At 32.1% G+C, this 20,501-nt stretch overlaps 1 protein-coding gene across 1 annotated transcript in view; it reads left to right on the forward strand.

Annotated features, from left to right (window-relative positions):
* The first annotated feature begins 1,025 nt into the window (after positions 1–1,025).
* Positions 1,026–20,501, forward strand: part of LOC149413648 (uncharacterized) — a 98,562-nt gene continuing 79,086 nt past the window's right edge. The window contains exon 1 of the mRNA XM_089644510.1: positions 1,026–1,529. The gene's annotated coding sequence lies outside the window, so the exon portion shown is untranslated. The remainder of the gene's footprint in view (positions 1,530–20,501) is intronic.

Consider the following 20,501-nt stretch of genomic DNA (forward strand, 5'->3'; position numbering starts at 1 on the left):
CAAAACAACCCAATCAGGTCGCTACACACATACTGCTTGATATTGCCAACCCCGCCCCCACCCCCTCTACCGTCAAATCACTATCAACACGCATACTTCGTCCTAGACATAAGAATTGATAAGCACCCACTTGTATCTTGACTTCCGGACCTAACAGACACGCGAAAGCGTTCAGTTTGAGACGAAATTCAGGACATAAGGCCTCTGAAGATGGACAGTGAGATCTGTCCGAAACGTCAGAAATTAAAAAGTCCTTTTAAGGACTACTTTACGCGGGTAAACCGAGAACATTATTCTACATATATATATATATATATATATATATATATATATATATATATATATATATATATATATATATATATAAAAAAAAAATACATATATTTGTAATAAATGTTGTTTTAAATTTAAAATTTTTTAATTGTTTAAAATGAAAATCTGAATTAAAAATCATATCAATAACAATAGTAAAATTATGAAGTTATTATAAATAATTATGGGTAAATCATTTTTACATATTTATAGTTATATCATTATTTATTATTACTTATATCAATTGTAACATATTTTTTTGGAAATGATATAACATTACTATTTTGAAAACATATATTTGTAAAAACATTTATTTTCCAATAGATAAATTTTACATATTTTTCAACATAAACTCTATTGACAAAAAGGTCACTGCTCAGCTATGCATTCCGGATCAGCATAATAAGAAGAAAAAAATGATTAAATATTTTTCTGTTTAGGTTTTTATTTTATCAAACAAAATTTAAAATTTACGTGCCATGCATATATAAATCTAATACTACAACCATACTCAGCATACTAACAATATCTAACATTTGGAAATCGTACATGTAATGAGACATATTTTTTAAAATTACTGTTTATATTTGAATTGTGGAATCTCGCTATCGGTAGATAGTAGATAGCGAGAATCATTTCGTGTGGCAACACCGCACACCGCCCTCTGGCGCCCGCCGCGCAAACCGGCGGGAGTCGTCTCACCTTTACAGAAAGACACGTTGAATTAGTCCGCGAACAGACGCGACCACGCCGGTCGTTGGCATTCAATCATATTATATTAAATTCTAGAACAATCTCCCGAATATAACCGTTTCACACAAAAAATTCAAACACTATACAAAACCTATGACGTGCGTTCCAAAACTCACTATTAACAAAAATCACGCGCGAACGCCGCCATTTTTAAAAACATTTAAAATTGTTCTTTTTTAAATAATGCAATATTGTTATTTTATTCTCCTTTCATAGGTGTGCCATAAAGTTGTGCAACGAAACGTGAAAACAGGTGTGTCCTTGTCTCTTTGAGTATGTATAACAGTGTAGTGGAAAGAGATAACTAGATTCGGTTGTAATTTTTTTCTTCTCTTTGTTCGTTTTTTCCATAATTTTGTGCTTCGCTGGTTTCGAGTTTGGATGATATTTAGTGACATCTCATTGGCTGTTTTTTTTTATCATTCCGAGAAGATTCTAACTGGATTCTTGGATGCTTTAAAAAGGCAAGTACTTATATTATTTTATTTCTAACTTGCAACTAAATAGGATATGAAATATGTTTTATTTATATCGTGCAACTATGTACCTACATAATAAATACATGAGTACTTATGAATATGTAGATTATATTTTCTAACTTACAACTAAGTCCATATCTGTATTGAAATGTGTTTTATTTCCATCTTGCAATTAACTTGCAACTAATCATTGAATTATAACTTATTTACGACCATAGGTAAGTATGTATATATGGAATTTAAAGATTATTGTTTATAAACCATCTTCGTTCGAATTAGGTTTGATTTATAACATGCTAATCTATCAAAGTACCTATATAGAAGTAGGTTTTATTTCTAATTTATAGTATGACTAAGTATAGTAGTATAAATAAATATTGAAATGTACGCTAAATCAAAATACCATAAGTTTTTTGATCGAAATTAATTGGCTTTTTATTAAATATTGAATTGGTTGTGCATTATGTATCTTTTAATTTATTTGAAATACCCGTATTTATCGTGAGTTTACTCAGGATTTTCAATATAATTTCAGATATCTGACGGTAATAAATGCCCTGTATCTACTTAGTTTTTGAGAGATCTAATGATTTTAATTTATTTTTTACTATTGTCAGCTGATCTATTTCAACAGATTCTCGTGTTTCTTATAAATAATAATAATAATAATAATAATAAATGTAGAACGATCCATATAGAGAAAGGCAAAATTGTAGATGGGGACGAGAGTATATTTAGAAATTTCCAAATTACTAGTATGAAAAGGGATGAGGTTTATAAGTATTTAGGATACCCACAATCAAATAGATTAGACCATAGTAGTATTAAAAATGATATTAGGATTAAATTTCAAACTAGGATAAGGAAAATTTTAAAATGCAATCTATCTGCTAAAAATTTAGTAAAAGCAATAAATACTTGGGCAATACCTCTATTAACGTACTCATTTGGCATAATTAAATGGTCTAATACAGATTTAGATAACTTAGAAAGATTAATTAGAACTACGCTAACAAAGTTTAATTGCCATCATCCAAATTCAGCTATAGAACGAGTTAATTTACCTAGAAATTTAGGAGGTAGAGGTATAGTCAAAATAACTTCTTTGAAACATAATCAGGTAGAAATGCTAAGAACTTTTTTCCATAGGAAAGCTCATAGCTCAGAAATGCACAAAATAATTTGCAAGGCAGATAGAAATATTACACCTTTAAATTTATACGATGAGAATGCCAACATTTTTATAAATCCCAACCAGGAATTATTAGATTCCTGGTCAAATAAAATTTTACACGCAAAACACTTCAATTATCTCAACCAAACGTATGTTGACAAAATTAAGTCAAACAAATGGTTGAGTATTGGAGAGTTGAGCGCAGAAATAGAAGGATTTATGCTTGCAATTCAGGATAGAGTCATTAATACTAAAAATTATAGAAAGCATATAATCAAAGATACAAATCAAATTGATGATTTGTGTAGAAAATGTTTGGCTTTTCCGGAAACTATAGAACATATCATATCGGGATGTTCTATATTAGCACCGTCCGAGTATACATTTAGGCACAATCAAGTTTTTAAAATAATTCACCAAAATTTGGTAATTAAACATAACTTGATTGACTGCCGTAATGTAGTACCATATTATGAATACGAACCAAATTCATTTTTAGAAAACGAATTTTATAAAATATATTATGATAAAACTATACTAACAGACCGAGCGATTAGTCATAATAGACCCGATATAGTTTTACATGACAAAATTAAAAAAATAACTTATATCATTGATGTTGCTATTCCAAATTCCTGTAATATTCAAAAATCTGTTAGTGAAAAAATAAGAAAATACACAGATTTAGGAAATGAAATAAAAAGAATTTGGCATTCTCAGACTATAAAAATATTACCATTCGTTATTTCGGCTACTGGCATTATACCTAGCTCTCTAATTAAAAATTTAGGCGTATTAGATCTATCAAAAAATTTATATATAAAGATGCAAAAGTCGGTCATTTTGAATACATGTAGGATAACAAAAGATTTTTTAAATATTTATGTTGAGGGATCAGTAGGATTTATAGGCCCTGTTAGAAGTTCTACCGAGCCGAACCCTCTGATATGAAAATATCTGGAGACGGTGAATTTTTTTTCCCATTTGATATCTGGTGATTTGACGTGTTGTTGTTCTTGTATTGTTTTGTATTTATTTTACTTATATAATGCACTTACATAGTGTTGATTGACTAGCTGATCGTTTGTGGAAAAGTGAGTGGAAGGGTTAAGTTTTTCCTTTGGGGAAGACTTAACCCGGACAACTAAATCGGAAGTTTAAAAAAAAAAAAAAAAAAAAATAATATCTTTATTTAGGAAAGTTTACACATTACAACTATACATACATATTAAGGTGTACATTAATTTGTAACTTTTATATTTAAGGTTATAAATTTAACAAAAATTAAGAACTATTTATACAAACATAATATTTTGAAGGTAAATAGAAAATAAAAGCACAGTTGTGGTTTCTCAAATACCATTAAATAACAGTAAATTATTTGCTATGCGCTGATGAACCTGTGTTTGCTACCAATTCACGTACCTAGAAAGAAATAACTGGTTTGTGTATGCAGACATACGTGAAAAGGTTGTAAAGTCATTAAAATTGATGCATAGAAAAGCTACACCACACATGTCATTTTCATCTGCTTGGAGTACGTGGTCACACTCGAAAAAGTGGAGAAGATAATAAGAAAGAGGAAGGTAGGGAAATGGTTAATTAAAAATTGATTAAATTGATAAAACGGATAATTATAAATAAACCACCGTCCTTGAAAAACATTATTTATTGTATCTATTCTAAAATCGATCTTTGTTAAATTAAAATGAAATTCTTTATTCAAATTAGTATTTTTTTTTACATTACCCGTAAAAATAAAATATAATACTGGTTGCTATAACAACCAGTCGGCCAAATTGATTTTTTTTTCACTAAGAATTTACGTAATAATGTAATTATTATCATTTAATACAGCGTGCTTCAAGGAGTTAAAAGTTTTTGAATGCTCAATTAGTTAATATTGTTCAACTATATTCGTATAATATTTGGATGGTTTGTAACACGATGTCTAGAAAATCTCTCAATTGAAAATTCCATAGCTCATGATGGAAACGACGTGCAAAGCAGTAACCCAAACAGAAAAAGCATGCCTGAGTACCACACAATCTAAAAAGTTTAGATGTTTTGATTTTTGAGTCATTGTACCGTGTTGCGTTTCCTCCTCCCTGAGTTAAAGTGTCCATCATCAGGGCAGATATCTCTGCACAACTGCACAAAACTCAACACAGCACAATAATCCAAAAATCAATAACAATAATACCTTTAGCCGTGAAAATCTCAAATCATGTCTCCTTAAAAGTTGTTTCTTATTCTCTTGAAGCCCTCTCGAATCGTAGGTTGGCTATCATCAGGATCATATTTACTTGTAGAGTATGGCTTGGAACAATGCTTCCTCATAAGTTTTAAACGTCAATGTTATTAAACGTATTGTATTAGAGTAGACCCTGACTTGATCCCTGAGGAGCGCCTTTTCTAGTAGGAAAGCTTGTAACGTGAACATTTTCTTCACTTAGGTGGTCCTATTTATTTGTAAAGTTAATTTAGGAGGCTACTGTAAAGTCAAATTGTTCAGTGGGTCACATATTCAAAGCTATCTAATTCTGTTTATAGTGAAGTGAACACATTAGAGACACGTAGACCAACGCATGAAATCTATTACCTGCAGTGTAGGTACCTATTACTAATTACTTCTACACTGATGGATTACTCATTTAGAAATATGTACATCTTAGTAATATGTCTTTGACTTTTCAATTATTATGAATAAACAGAAAGGCACCTCCCATCAACTTTCAACGCGGAAACAGGTTTTTATAAGCTGATAGACTTCGTATTTTTAATAAGGCATCAGTTAGGTCATCACTATTTTTACTATTCCACAGTCGTAGCATTCGGAATGTATTGTTATTATTTTATAAACATTACCTTATATTATAAAACGCATAATAATCTTACAGTCAAGATCAATAACACTCCAATAACGAATGTTATGTGTTTGAAATAAAGCAGAGTGTATTAAAAAAATGTTAAAAATAATTTTTTTTTAATTATGCCCTCTTCTTGTTTTTTCTGGTTCTTGGGAGGTTGGCTATCACCAGGGTTGACTGTTACCACTGCAGATTGCAGCCTAGAACGACCTCGAAGACTCCAGCACTTGTACCAGTCATGTTAATATCAAAGTTATTTTAAGCTAGGTTATCGGCTAGTCGCTTTTTATGATATGGTCAATTATTTGAGTAATTTTCTTTCTAAATCTTCTACAATTTCACAAATTTCAGTGGATTCATCACTTGGGTGATCTTGTATTTGTCGCCTCCTCATGATTTGACCAGTATTTTGGGGTTTTATTATTCATATCTTCTTAATTTCTCTTCAGAATAGAATTCCACCAAATCCGACGGTTCCAAACATAGAAATTTTAATAATTTAGAAAATCTTGGCTGTTTGACAAGCAACTTCAATGTTACTCTATCTGTCCAGATAATTTGGATTACATCAAAGTCTTATTAAATTATTAATTAAAATGCTTGTACCATTTGAAGCAATGTTTGTGAATGGTGGTCTTTCATTAGACCTATCAAAGTTATGTTGTCACTTCTTTGCTTCTTTTTTATCCATCCAACTTTTACATTCGCAGAAATCGTTTCGCACCGCAGAAAATGCGTAGCCAAAAATAGGGACGCGTGAATTTTTTATTATCTCAACACCAAGACCAAGAGTTCGCTTGAGAGACTCTTGTATTATTTACGTTGATAGTAAATAAATTTAGAGAACGTGTTAACCCCTCAAACCTCAGAAAGTGATTACTAGCCACAAACATATTCCATTAGAGCTTCTGAAGGACAAATCTGACCGGGGCGTCCATACATTATAAAAGTATTTTTAATATTTTTTTGTTTCCTTACAAAAAATTTTTTTAAATAATTTTCTTGTTCTTGGTTTTCTTTGAATTTCTGCATCCTTACAGTTATATTTTTCAATGTTTTCGGTCCTCTGATTTTTGGCGGTTATAAAACCAGTTCCACGAGGACCAACGCAGGATGGGCAGGTATTCAATAGACAGGTAGGTACCGGCGCATATCTTGGTCCACGCTGACCGACGCGCCTACACAATAATATTATCTGTGAATTGTTTATTTACAAAAACCTCCGTGAGAAAGTGCTAAATGGCCATTAGTGGTAAAGCCGATTTAAAAATGTTGATTTACACTATTATTAGACAACCCACATCGTCATTTAAAGAAAATACAAAAGAAATGGCTCAGTATCAGTATCGCCCCAGTGAAAGACCAAGACCAGAAACGAATCATTGCTTGAAATGGCGTTAACCATGTTTGGTGATCGATTAACATTTCACAGCCTTCGTCTTTTCCATTTCCTTTACATCTTCACTACCTTATACCTCACTCCCAAATAGATGATACCATAGTCCAGTTGGGACTCTTTTGCTGTGTTCGCATAAAAAAGCGGGATTACTGAAATAAATCAATATTCAAACGATTATAGGACCTGTCCACGAAAATCATTCTCGGCCAAAAGCCTACCTTAACCCTTACAGCCCCAGTTTTAATTCAAATTAACACGAACTTTGTGATTTTTTTTGCCGTAACTTTAGTGATTTAGAAAACCCATGTTTTTATTTTATTATAGCTTGTTATCTTTTCTGTGGCGTCTATTTTTTCCTCTTGATTGAAATCTTTATTCCCGCACAAAAACGATAAATATTTTGACATCTGCTGATTGTGAGTTTCATAGAATTTCTGCCGTCATTGATTACTTCATTTTAGGTGAGATATCAATATTTTCTACTAGAATTACAAATATTTTAACGCATTAAGATGTGTTCTATAATAATAACATCAGTTCAATTCACTGTTCACAGTCATTTGCCAGAATATCGTAAATGAATTTCAATGTTTATTCAAATTAACACTGGTAGTGACGGACATGTTTTCGACTAGTATGGCGAATTTTTAAAGATTATTATTATCCTAGATTATTTCTGAATGAATTTTAGTTTAAATGTTATTTTTTTCAAACCTTAGAGATTATCACTACATTGTAAATGTACATTTTTTACATGAAACAGTTATTTGTATTACTTTTGTGTTATTTGTCAAAGGTATAATAGTGATTTATTCTTGAGGCATTATGCCGTGTTATACCTCCTTCTTTAGTCCACGTTTCGCCTTTTTTAGCCAATATAACACATCTGCCCTAAAGGTAAACACTGTAAGGCTGTCATTAGCCATTTGGTTTTTTTTTTCGCTGATTTCGCTGAACGCTGATTCTACATAGACTCCTTTCAGATTTTTATCAAATTATGATCCATATAACGGTTGTGTTGTTAGGCTCGTAAGCTCGTATTTGTTTAAAAGCTGAAACGAGCCAAGAATAGGCTTTTAACGGGAATCATTCACATGACAAAAATTCAAAATGGTGTTGATCGATGAGAGTTTTACAATAAGTTTTGAAAAACTCATAGCCCATACAACCTAATTAAGTGGGTACTTCCCTTTATTTAGTTTACGTGAACTGTTGTTCGTTCGTTGGCGATCTGCAATCGTACTCGGGAACGATGACAAATTACTGACGTTGTCGATAATACCTTAGCGACAGATAACCCAATTCTTTATTTCCAAACCTTCCGAAGGAGCAGAGCTGTTCCTTTGATGATCAGTTCTCCTAAAATAGAACTTATCCGCCCAAATCTGCATGGAATTTGGTACTTAAATAGCTGCCCTTCAACCATGAAAGCAAGAATAAAGACCTGTTTTTCCACACGAAAACTATGAAGAAATATACCCAAATAATTTATTTTAAATGTATTATTTTTTTCATGTAAATACCGCACAAGAGTCCGTAGTCAATGATATTATGGCATATTCAATTATAATTTTGAAAATGTTACACCAGTACGAACTAGGATCGTTTTTATTCAAAAGTTAATTTTGGATTTTAGGCCAAAATACCAAACTGAATATATATTCAATGTGTTTGTGGTATTTCGACCTTAAATCCAAAAATAAAGTTTTGTGTGTAAAAGACCGGGAACTCGTTCCTCAACAGCGTAACAAAGTATTGCCTGCTACTAAAAGTTTATCAGGATACCTATCAATTCATTCGTTAATGGCTTGAAATTCGGTTAAAAATTGGATTACGAATAACTTGAAGATATTCATAATAAATTAGCAACATGTTTTGTCAGTAAGTTTTCTCGGTGCATGACCAAACGATCAAGTTAATAAAAACTATTCTCCCAGAACTGTAGTTAAAGAAATGCATTTAATTAAAAAGAAGCTTAATTTACGGAGCTGATTATTTCTTTGAAGCTTTGTGACTTAACTTTTCGTTACGTATGTACAACTTATACTGAGTTGCATGACCATTGTACGACGTTGCGTGAGAAACTTGTATCATTCTTTCTTCCCCCCATGAAAAGCTATTTATAGAATGATAAATAGGTTATTTTTATTCAAGCAGGTAGCTATTTGCATGAATATATTTTGTCAATAAGATGCCAAGTCTAGTTGGAGCTTTTCTGTTTTTTTCTGATTGAATTGCTTCAAATAAAGTATTATTATCTCAATATTTCTCCAGCGTATGAAATATATAGCGTATGAAAACTCATTTTTATTTATCTTTATTTTATATTATGGAAACAGTAAATGATTTACAGAGTTGAAACAATATACAGGAATAAGATACTTCATGTTGTGTACCTATGATATGTTTCCTTGTAATGTCTGCTAAGTGATATATTTATTCCTTAATTACCAGGTGACTTGTGTAGTTTATAGGTGTGTGTGTGTGTGTCTGCATCTAGCGCATCTGTATGTATGTGCTGTGAATAGTTTAATTTATTGACATGATGCCACGTTTGAATTTGGGCAGTGAATCCGAAAAAATGTCAATGTTAGAGTTAAGACAAATATTAATACAAATAATTTCAACATAATGCAAATTTCAAAAAGGAATGAGTGATATATATTCTATTATGACAAAAAAAATTATACATATATTTACAGATATATCATAATGCGTGTAGGTATCATTATCAAAACTGTTCACTAAGAATATTAGGCTCACTAGATATCTACCTACCTGCTGAAAATCTTGCCTGTCTAATAAAAATAAAACAATCCAAAATATTCGTAAGTTAGGGGTCCGAAAAGTTTGCGTTTTTTATCGAATAAATGCGCGTTATTTTTCTAGAAATTCGCGTTACTTTATAAGAAATTTTTAAATGGTAAAGCGGTGTTATTCTTCAAAAATGGTGGTACTTTGCAACAGAAGTAATGTTGTATTACTTTTTAATTATTTTTTAATCTAAATACGTTTCTAAATTAACATTTTCACAAAATCGAAAATGAATGACAGTACGTCACGTTTTCTAAGTTGATTGCGTTCCGTGACTATTCAAGCTTGTTACAACCATAGAGAAATAAATATTTAGCATGCAGGTTAAATGTTACCTACTTTCTTGTATAAAAAAATACAAGAAAATTGTGTGAAGAACAAGAACTCGCGAATTTCGCTTTATTCGCATGAAAATGGGGAAAGATAACCAAATTTTCGGGTCACTAGTAACATTTTTTCCAGGAGAACAGAAAGTTCTATGGATGAAACATTATCCTAACAAAATAGTAGCCGCTATTCACCGCTTCGGAGCATTCACGACTCCGCCTAGACTGTGCGAGTAACGGCATCTTCCCGACACGCCGTGCGCCGTGCGCCGTGACGCTAGTCAGACACGTTTCTGCCCGGGCACATCCGTTCTGGCCCTTCATCCTCTGCAGTCACGAGAACCGGTACGAACGCTGTCTAGAGTCACGTCACGGATTCTGTACACTGATTAAATCCTAGACAAAGATTTGGCATTAGAAGAAAAGTAATAGAGTGGTAGATACCAATAGAATGACGAAAGACCACAAATCACTATCGGTGGTCAACCTAACCTAACCTAACCTAACCCAACCTTCATTTTCTTCATCTCATTCCCCTAAACAGTCCAAACTTCTGGCTTTCATCCTCTGCTGTCACGAGATCTGGACAGACACTGTTTAGAGACACGTAATGGATTCTGTAGATTGATGAAATTGCAGGTTTGGCATTTTTATGGAACTAGAAAATCCGCCGATAGTAACCTTAAGTGGATAATTTTGAGGTGCAACCTAAATTTCCCTGGTTAATAGGGTCACCAGCTTTTGTGGTTTATTTTTAGCACCAATACATTTTATTTTAAATTACTAGGTTAAAGGAAAATATTCGTAATATATTTCTTTGTTCCCCTCACTGGAGATTTCTGCGCTGAGGCTTACGAGGATTTAATTAAATACTGATAATGTTGCATAATTCCATTTCTTTAAGCCAGTATTTTTTTTAAATCATTTGTTTTATCCGTTAGAACGTTAGGAGTAATTAATTGAAAACATAGATTGTGTTCCCTTCTGTTTTGTTTTTAAATTTATTATTTATTTATTTATTTGACAATTTGTATAGCGCCGCTTTTGTGAGATATCACCTCAGGGGCGCTTTACAGTTGATGCAGGTATTACAAAAATATATAAATATTACAAAAATAAAGTGAAGTCAAGTTAAATAAAATGAAGTACAGGAACAGGTGACACGAAGATAGAAGATGGAGACTCTGCAGCTAGAATCCTAGGTGGTGAGGAAACTGGTCCAGCTGCTGCATCGAAAGAGTCCACCGCGTCCATCAACAGTGCCAGCACGAGGTTCGTCATCCGTCCAGGTATGTGTCTGCTGCTAACAAAGCGCTGACACAATATCCTCTCACAGATACCAGACCTTGGCAGCACCGCTGTGACGTTCGACGAAGATAGAAGATGGAGACTCTGACAAGAATCTTTGGTGGTAATCCATTTTCTCTTCTTTTCATATTGGTCGATATTTCTTAGGAGCTCTTCAACTCATCACCTCCTCCTAACACTTTCTTACATTCAGGGCCGGTCCTGGGTATACCTTAACCGTAGAGAAATAGATGCATAGAGTTCATTGACTATTTTTTCATTTCCATTTATGGGTGGGTACATTTAACCACACATTATCCACTTTCGATTACCCACTTTATCAGTGGCCACTGCTAAACCATAGTGTCGATCGGTAGGACTTACAATGATTGAATGCTGTGTTGAAATTATAGCTTATTATTGACTTAATCATAGTTTGCCAAGCTTGCATGTGACGGCAGGGCTGGTGAACCTCCCCAAGGATATTCTGTCAGGGATAGTGAACTAATTGAAATCCTGGACTTTGGCTCTTTTTTACTTCAAATACTCAGCAGCTACCAAAGAAGAATATCAATTTTAAATAAATACCTATATTCTGAACATGTTAACAATAAAACACTTACCAAATATAAAATATGGATTCCATTTTTTTTTTAAAATTAATTGACATATCTTTTTTTAAAGATATAATTTTGTTTTTAAAGCAAACATAGTTTACACCAAATATATATAGGTTATGTCGAGAAATATATAATGTCTTCTTTATTAATTTTTCTTATCATTTTTTTGTGATTATAACAAAATTAATTTATTATTTAATTAATTAATCGATTACTGGAATTCTAAGTGAAGTGATCAACTTCTGTGATTTTATTGGGAGTATTTAAAATATACTTTAATTGAATGATGAAAATATAGCTTAATCGTGTATAAATTTTAATATTTAATTTTAGTTTTTTTATTTTTTTTTAGTTTTCTGAATTTTTATTTTTTATTGTAACACATTGCATTTCACAAGTCTTTTAATCAAGACCATAAACGTCTCCAGTTTGGTAAGTCAGAGATCCTGGGTTCGATTCTCAGTTGAGAAAGATATCTTTTTATTTTTCTGTATCTTGTTCTGTTTAATTTTTCATTTGAATTTATTAGAATTTTCTTCTTTTTCAATAAAATATTACATTGATGGGTATATCCTTCATAATTTTTAAAAGGAAATTTGACATTATTCATTTAGACTTTTAGAAATGGTTAGTAGATACTCCATATTAATAAAAATCAGATGTGTTTATCCGAGACACCATCTAGGTTGCAATCCAATTCTTTAGAACTTTGTAATCATTCAAAAAGATAGTTGCCAAAAATATGGGAAAAATTGGTTGCAAGATGATACTGTTAATTTTTAATTTGAAATAGTGATCGACAAATATATCTTATAATAATTAAGTATCAATGGTCGAGTGGGTAAAGACGTTGTCCCGGTGAGACAGGAATTCTGGGTTCGATTCCCAGTTGACACCGTTATCTTTTTTATTTTTCTGTATCGTATTCTGTTTCATCTTTCGTTTCGATTAATTAATATTAATTAATATTTTAAGTGATAAGTTGGAGAAATAGCCACCGTGTTAGTATTTTGAAACTTCTAAAAAACTCCGTTTTCAATCAGTATAAATAACGTCCCCCGCAAAGCCATAAAGGTTGGTAACCTCTACTTTGTAGTAACAAGACTCGATCCGGAATAACCGGATTTTTTTTGCTTTCTCGCATACCAAACACTTTGCATTGCGATCACGCCGTACAAATCATTGAGTGGACAAATTAATCCAATCAATAAAAAGGATTTAGGCTTTACGATCAATCCAATTTCAACACATTAAAAAGATAAGACTTTTTTGATATGTTGGTTGAGCTTTTTATTTTATTTGATGGGGTGATTCTATTTTTTAAATCTCTTGTCTAGCCTACGTAGATGACTGAAAAATGACGACATTTACAAACAGGGGTAGGCAAAAATGGTTGATTACTAACTTCATCTACTTCTTAAATGATGTATTGACTCGTTTCAAGCGGGTGCATAATGTTTAAAATAACTAAATCTTGTAATTTATTGTTCAATTGTCTTGTACTGGAATACTGCATTTTCAATTATTATTCTGAGTTAGATAGTATCACGACTATATGATACAAATTTGAAAAAAAATTATGTGTGCTTAGGTTGTTCCTGAGTAGATACCCGCTCCACCCAAGAATAATAAAAAATACATGCCACATAAAAAAAAATAAAAAGTCTTTGAATCAAATTTCAACCACGCTTTAAAAAAGACAGGAATCACAAAAGGAAGATTATACCTGATATGTATTTGAGGCATTCCTTTTTACTCCTTTTGTCTTCATTATCCCATATTGTAAAGCTGTGGGTGTAGAGAGAGCATCGACCGAGAGCGTTTTATGAGAGCAATAATAAAGATCAGATTGGGCGAACGTTCGATATTGTAAAAAGCATTGACTTATAATATATACATAATATTACGAATACCAATGAAATACCTTATAATACTATGGAGCGGTTTGTTCCTTTCAAAATGTTTAAAACAGCTTGACACGTTTAACTTTGCAGAAGCTTAAACCAGTGCAAAATAAAGCCTACTCATAATAATTTCACCACCCTCCATTGATGGAGTGGTTTAAGGTCGTGGGGTGCGGGAAGGAAAGGGATGAGATTCTATTTTGGTAGAAGGATTTCTAGCAATCAAACTTCTAAATCTAAACACGTCCACAATTAATCCATTAGAAAGACCAATTTAACGTTTTGCTGTTGGAATATAATAAAATATACATATTTTAATTTCTTTCTCATTGTAATGATTTTTTTCTTCTTCATTTAATATATTATAGTTAATTGAATCGTTTAGAATTTTTTGATCATCAGACGGTCGGTTGATCTGATTTTGCATTCTTTATAATAATAATAATAATTGGATGACTTGTATAGCGCCGTTTTTGTGCAAAATCACCTCAAGGGCGCTGTACAAACTTATAATACATTTTTACAGTGATCTATGTTATGACTTAACTATTTATGGAGGAAATATACAGTACAATCTTTACCTGGTAGGTCACTTGAGATTAACACTCAATTAACATTATCTAATTGTTTATTGGCGAAATTAAGATACAGGATTTAGGACTTAATTGAAAAATTTAATATAACTGGACTTTCTCTTAGGAATGGTATATTTAATCTAAGGGTACGACAGCTTAAAACGGTAAGTTTTTAGTTTAGACCTGAATTCTGTTGGAGTTGTTATGGATCTTAGTTCCGGAGGGAGTTTATTCCAAGCCTTCGGCCCAGATACTCCAAAAGCGCGATCACCAAACTTAGTATTTGGCTTGCGCTTAGGTTCCATCAGTCTGCCTACAGCTATTATGTGAGCGACCTGATACCTCTACAGATGTCTTTAGTGTAATATCCTTGAAATTAGTGTAAGAGCTCACCCATAGATGGCGTTTAGCTGTTGAATATTGTAGAGCACGAGGTACAACAAATAAGGTGGGACCCTCATGGTCGGGGTCCACATTATTCTAACCACCTACTAATTAAGATATCAAAGACAATTGTCAATTTATCACGTTAAATTCCAAGTGTTTTGTTGAACCGGAATTTTATTTAAAAAAGGGAGTTTATGAGAAAACCCGGAGACACAACAGTTAGGAACATATATTTTCAGTTAACTTTTACCAGTAGTGCGACAATAAATAGTGTTACAGCACTGTAGTATTATACTCAAAGATCTTACTAAATCTCTACTAGAAATAAAACACTAAAGTATTACAATAGGAACCAGTCCACCACAAATTAATTTCGCAGTAATAGGATTATAAAAATCCACCAGTTGGCGCTGTTTTTCAAAAAAACATGTTTACCTGTCACAGGTGACATCTATATAGTATTAAGTAATCGGTGAGAACTTTTGGAGATTTAAGATTTTGAACAGAAGAACATTAAATTTTTTATTTACATAAATAGATAGACAAACGGCTACTAAATGCTGTCAAATTGGTCGCTATTTCATTCGAATTGATTCCAATTATGTTTACATTAAACAAGTAGGTTATACTCGTAACCGCACGAATATGTTAAGATTATTTTGAAAATTGTATCTAATTTTTCATCAATCCCAATTAAATCTGAAATTAATTGAAGGACATTGACCTCTTGTCGACCCAACTACTCTCATTTGCGATTACGTTTGAACTACAGCAACAGTTAAACAAGTTACAGTTATTTTTGCCTTCTGAGGGTCTGCCAACCGTGTCTTTTCAACTACGACGAGATGAATATATAATCGTTGAGCGAGCAAAAAAGACGTAAAAATGGTAGGATCGAAACTAAATACTTAATTTTGATGGGCATGGTTTAGCTTCGGTTTTTATCGGAATTAAAACTGGCAGCGGTTGAACATACTTGATAGCAATTGGTATTGGTATTGGCTATACTTTATTTTGTAAAGTTTTTCAATAGGTTTAATTTAATGCAATTTATTGCTAATTTAATTTAAAAGAACATTAGGTCTCAGAGGACACGTAAAGTTTCACATGAAAAAAAAAAAACAAATCGTACACTGTATACAAATCGTACACTGTATACAAATCGTACACTGTATACAAATCGTACACTGTATACAAATCGTACACTGTATACAAATCGTACACTGTATCTATACAAATCGTACACTGTATACAAAACATTGTATACAGTGTACGACGGCTGGGAGCAGTTGGGACTATTGTGTGGTTTCACATTAAAAATATATATATATAAAAACAGAACGAGTGTCTAAAATCCAAATTATAAAATGGCGTCTGATATTTGATATACTAGCAATTGGCAAACTAAAACCGACAATTTTTATTCGCTCTAGTTTAGATAGGGAGGAAAAAATCTAAAACCTATGTATTTTAAAATATACATACGGTCTGAAAGGGTTAATAGTTGCTAGATCATGTTTGTATTTAAACAGGATTTTTTTTCGTAACACGACACAGGACTATTTTTCCAGAACCGACGGGACTGAGACACTTTAAATTGGGGTACATATCCACCGAACTGGACCGGAAAATCCTTCCATCTATGTAGATGGAAGGATTTTCCAGTCTGATGAATTACATATAGGTTCAAAAATAGATTTCACCAAATTACAGATAGGTACATAAACAAACCTTTTAGGTATATTTAAAATCTTTCCTTCCAACATCAAAGCAAAAATAATTAAATATTGAAGACAATATTAGTGATTCTTAAACGCAAATCTGAAACAGAAAAATCAGAAAAGGAAACGGTCACATCTGGGACTCGAACCCAGGACCCTTGTCTTTCCGGGACAATGCTCTACCAACTGCGCTAATGGGACCCTATCCTCATCGGTCACTTTTAACTGTATCATACTTCGAATAAGAACTACCAACGTTGTCTTCATTTTTTCACCGCACATTTTTATTGGCAACTATCTTTATGTATGATCGCAAGATTCAACCCGAACTAAATGCAATCCTAGACAGCGTCTTATAGATAAACCTATCTTATTGTTTTTATTTTTAATGTGCGACATCTATTGACTTTTTCTGCAAGTCTAGAAATGAATTATTATTTTTCGGAATAACTTATTGAGTAAAACCTCAAATTATAATATTTAAATATTGAAGACAATATTAGTGATTCTTAAACGCAAATCTGAAACAGAAAAATCAGAAAAGGAAACGGTCACATCTGGGACTCGAACCCAGGACCCTTGTCTTTCCGGGACAATGCTAGCGCAGTTGGTAGAGCATTGTCCCGGAAAGACAAGGGTCCTGGGTTCGAGTCCCAGATGTGACCGTTTCCTTTTCTGATTTTTCTGTTTCAGATTTGCGTTTAAGAATCACTAATATTGTCTTCAATATTTAAATATTATAATTTGAGGTTTTACTCAATAAGTTATTCCGAAAAATAATAACAAAAATAATTAGTTTTAAATATGTTTTTATATTTTGTTTTCAAAATATGACTGATATGTCTTGTCTGTATTATGTTTGTAAAATAAAAATATTTATTTTATTATATGTATGTTCTGATATGTTATTTCTGTATGCTGTTTATAAATTTTCGACATGTATATTATGTTTGAAAAAAACTTTAAAAAACCGTGTTGGAGAAATACAGTAATTGGCCCTATATCTCAGTGGTTAAAGAATTCTTGACAACTGTACTTCATAATTGGAGGGATGAAAATAATATGGATATCTTATAAAAAAACTACCAGGATCATGTTATACAATATTTAAGAGGTCAGTTAACCAAATTCATCAGTTCGTTTGGTTGAGTTCAGAAACCTTTGAAGTTTTTGCGCATTTATTTATGTATTTAAAGAAGATTGTTTCTCTCTTCGAAAAAGTCACCTTGAAATAATACTGACTGAAAACAGTTTTGTTTTTATTGTTTCGGTTGCTCGTATACCCTTTTAGATTGGAGTGGTTTTAGTTTATATAATGGCGGTAAACTTTTGCAACTCAGTTTTCATTACTAGTTAAGTGATAAATGCAATTATTGTATTATTTTTCTTCTTCGTATGGTGGGGGAAAATTGGCACACGTCAAAGTGGATTGCTGAAGTTATTCGGCGAATCGACGGCATCAGGAGTCGCTTGGTTTAGCACAGATGTACCATAGGAAAACAGATGAAAGGAACATTATTGTACGATTTATTCTGTTGTTTAAATATGTCCAAATTCACAAAATTCAGAATCCTTTCATGCCCAACTTGTGCATCATAATATATGCACCGCAACTGACTGCAAATGATGTGGTTTATTTAGATTCATGTTTTTTATCGTCCTCGTAACGTTAAAGTTCGGCCCACAAAAAGATATGTGTTTTTTCACATCTAAGGGCTTTCACTACCGAATTCTTATCATTATCATGTACAATATGCATATTCAAGTTGATCGACAATCTAAAATCATCTCTTTACTTTTTAAATAGTTCATTTTTAGTTCATAATATTCTGAAAGCATTCTTGCAACTTAATACGAAGAGGATACATGCTGTCCCCCCTCTGTCTGTGAAGTCCCATCTGTTCTTTTGTTGATGTTTGCCCAACTAGAGGTTTTTCTGACAGGAGGTGACATTTGATATCCCTCAGACAGTTTAAGTGACAGGACAAGATTAATTACAAATTTGAACCCAAATTTAATTAGACTAGTAGCTGCCTAGTAAATAATTGGCTATTTTTATACAGTTAACAACATTATCAAGTGTTTTGATAACGTTGTTACCCCAAGGGTGTTTTTTATTAACTGTTATCATATACAGGTTTGGTCTAGTTGTGTTTCTTTGTTATGTTTTTTTTAAGAATCTATCGGTTAGCCCATTTAAATACAGTATTTAACTAAAGGATGATATACATACATGTCAATTAAATATGTATTTCAAGGGAAAAAACACTTCAATGGACTTCGTAAGCTTACTAAAAATATTCCAATAAAGAAAGCGTTTAGCCAAATACTGGGTTTACTTATGTAATAACATTAATATATTATAACATCTAAGATAATTCTTATAGGATAGTTGATTTATCATTTAGGATACTCCTAACTAAAAATGAGAAAATAAAAGTTTTTGAAATAATGATGTCACATTCATTTCACAGTTTATGAAATAAACATTTCACTTCTTAGTTTATTTGTGATACAGGAGCGTTTGTCATTATTAAATATAAATGGTCATATTAAAATGTTATATTAAATAAGTTCAATTTCCTTTTCGCTTACTTATAATAGATTTTGATTAAAAATGAAGCTATGTTGCCAAAATGAGCTAGTCTAGATATTAATAATGAAAAGGGTGATTTTTTAAATCATTATTTGATCTCTAGAAACATATGTTTTAGTATTTCGTTTTTGAAAACATTTTTTTTCCGTTTTACTTGATATGGTAAGTACGTATATTGTGCAAAGAAACAATAATTAGTTTTTCGATGTTTACTGGCTTAATACTTTGCAACACATCTATTACATTTTCTCTATACTCATGTCGTCGTACTTGGGTATAAGTTTCTTGCGCATCGTTTCAGTGTTAATCCGGGCACAAGGCCAGTTTACCTATACCTACGTCGTGGTTTTCCGTGAGAAAAGTGACAGAGAAGAAATCCATTGAAGTCTAGATTCTAGTTCACAGCTCAAAAATTACGCATTATGAAAAAGCTGACTTTGGAAAAACTTGTGACGAAATTTTCTCAACATTAGTCTGATGAATTTATTGTCATCTTGTCATGTGTCATGTTATTATTGAAAGAAATAGTTCACAAATTAAGAGCAATCACCTTATATTAGATTCACCTACATTTAGAGCGTCTTACAGGTGCCGGATTTAGCTGTGTTGAAAATTGTGTTTTGGTTTATGATGGGTGAAGGAAAAACCAGTTTTTATATCATATAGCATCCGACCTTAAAATTTTCATTCGTATTTACCTTCAAAATTTCTATATTGTTAATTGCATATTCCGTCGATTTATGAAATTAAAAATATGAAACAGTATTTATTCTTCACCTGATTAAAAAAACAGCATATTATTTTAAACATTTAATTTATCTGGAATAGAATATAATGCAAAAATATTTCCCGATCAATCCGCATTTCGAAAGTTCGCTTAACAAAAATAAATTGTAAAATATCAGAGGCTCTAGGGGTTAAAATATGAATACATACCAACATGTTACAGCTGAGTTAGCTTATCGGAAAATCCGACACTGCTTCCCATGCATAATATTTCACAATTCATACTCTGGACGTTCTAAAAGTTCACATCTCGGTTCACCTTTGCGCTAAGTACTTCTAGGCAGATACCTCCTTTCCCGCTATAGAATTTCGCCCACGAAAAGAATATTCTTCATTAGGTCAGAAGATAATAGGACACGCACACGAGGAGCCTATTTACATCGGCAATAACAGATGGGTCATTCAACGGGAGATAATGATAAAATAAACAATAATGTTATATATAATACTAATATTAATTCAGCCCAATTTAAATTGGCCCATTTACTGCATGAAACT

This window comes from Hesperophylax consimilis, chromosome 21 (genome assembly GCF_061612785.1).
Source record: "Hesperophylax consimilis isolate HC1 chromosome 21, BYU_Hcon_1.0, whole genome shotgun sequence".
Taxonomy (NCBI): domain Eukaryota; kingdom Metazoa; phylum Arthropoda; class Insecta; order Trichoptera; family Limnephilidae; genus Hesperophylax; species Hesperophylax consimilis.